The sequence below is a fragment of the Saccopteryx bilineata genome, chromosome 2 (assembly GCF_036850765.1).
Source record: "Saccopteryx bilineata isolate mSacBil1 chromosome 2, mSacBil1_pri_phased_curated, whole genome shotgun sequence".
Lineage (NCBI taxonomy): Eukaryota > Metazoa > Chordata > Mammalia > Chiroptera > Emballonuridae > Saccopteryx > Saccopteryx bilineata.
The window spans coordinates 377,626,484-377,628,360 of NC_089491.1; the positions used below are offsets into that span (position 1 = coordinate 377,626,484).

General features: G+C 41.0%; 1 non-coding gene across 1 annotated transcript; it reads right to left on the bottom strand.

The window, feature by feature from the left end:
• Nucleotides 1-945: 945 nt before the first annotated feature.
• LOC136327955 (U6 spliceosomal RNA) lies at nucleotides 946-1,054 on the bottom strand. The gene has a single exon (XR_010730007.1). It is a non-coding gene; the product is annotated as a U6 spliceosomal RNA (small nuclear RNA).
• Between the last annotated feature and the right edge of the window lie 823 nt (nucleotides 1,055-1,877).

Consider the following 1,877-nt stretch of genomic DNA (forward strand, 5'->3'; position numbering starts at 1 on the left):
TAAGTTTTTTAAAAATTTAAATTACACCTGACCTGTGGTGGTGCAGGGAATAAAATGTGTCAACCTGGAGCCTGACCTGTGGTGGCGCAGTGGGTGGAGCTTCAACCTAGAATGTTGAGGTCACCGGTTTGAAACCCCAGGTTTGCCAGGTCAAGGCACATACGGTAGTTTATGCTTCCTGCTCCTCCTCCTTTCTCTCTCTCTCTCTCTCTCCCTCTCTAAAGAAATTAATAAATAAAACATTTAAAAAAGAAAAAAATCGTTTAAAAAAAAAAGTGTCAACCTGGAACACTGAGGTTGCCGGTTCGAAACCCTGGGCTTGCCTGGTCAAGGCACATATGGGAGTTGATGCTTCCTGCTCCTCCTCTCTTCTCTTTCTCTCCTAAAATGAATAAAGTCTTAAAAAAAACCTGGAAAAAAATTTTTAATTATACTTTATATTAAATACACTGTTTTATTAGTCTCAAGTGTATAACATAGTGGTCAGACAATTACATATTGTTACAAAGTGTTTACCCTGCTATTCCCAGTACCCAGCTGGCACCATAAACAGTTATCACAGTATTATTGACTATTTTTTTATGTTTTTTTTCTTAAATTTTATTTTATTTTATTTATTCATTTTAGAGAGGAGAGAGAGAGAGAGAGAGAGAGTAGAGAGAGATGGGGGAGGAGCTGGAAGCATCAACTCCCATATGTGCCTTGACCAGGCAAGCCCAGGGCTTCGAACTGGCGACCTCAGCATTTCCAGATCAACACTTTATCCACTGCGCCACCACAGATCAGGCATTTTTATTATTTTAATTTGTGTTTACATAGATTCAAGTGTCCCACCAAATATATCTCCCCCCATCCTCTTATTCCCTTCAACCCCCTTTATGCCCCCTCCCCCCAATGTCTTCTCCCCTTTTTGACTGTATTTCTCATGCTGTACTTTACATTCTCCCAAATATGGAATGTTTCATGAATTAGCATGTCATCCTTATGCAGGGGCCAGGCTAATCTTCTCTGTATCGGTCCAATTCTAGTATAGTCTACGGCCATCCCACCCTGAATGCACCTGAGGTCCTCCAATTTTAGTGTACATACTGATGAAATGAACACCTGAGCAATGTTGTTCAAACCCTTAGAACCCCAGGGCTGTACAAGGGAAGGAAAGAAGGTATAATGGGTGCCATGGTATCCATGAGCTATTTTCAGCCAGTTAGAGTATCTAACACAAATCAGACATTTGCTCTAGGCAAGGCTGTGTGGGCAAATTCCTATTCCAAGTCCTTTTGCTTTTGGTGGGAACAGTATAACCTCCTGCCACTTGTGCAGAGCAGGAGCTCTGCTTAGCCACTCAATATGAGAACACTTTGTTATGATTTGACAATGGAATTTTTTGATAGACAACATTTCTCAAAACATTGGCCTCATGGAGAAATAATAAAGGAGATCTTAGATAGTGAAAATAATGGAAACCACTCACTTAGAGAAAGAAAATAACATGGATCCTACCCTGTGTTTTCCAATGTGTTGAGAGACATGATTCCACAGCAAAGAGACTGCTGAAGAAGTGGGTTTCACCCTTAAAGGGTACCAGTGAATGCAAAAGGAAATGTAAAGGACTCCAACGTAGGAGTTCAAAGAAGGAATATGTGGGCAAGATCCAGGACAAACTGGGAAGGTGTGAATCTAAATGTTTGCTTCCTGTTGTTTACCATGCTGGACCTAAGTTTCAGCACACGCCATCTCAGTTTATTAGGAATACATGTATAATTAATCAGTCCTTTAGCTAAAGTCAAGCCACATCCGTGATTGATCAGGGTGAGTTGCAGTTAACCCTCAACCCTGGTTGCTAATGGAAGGAGATTCTGGCTGCATCAAATCTTGGA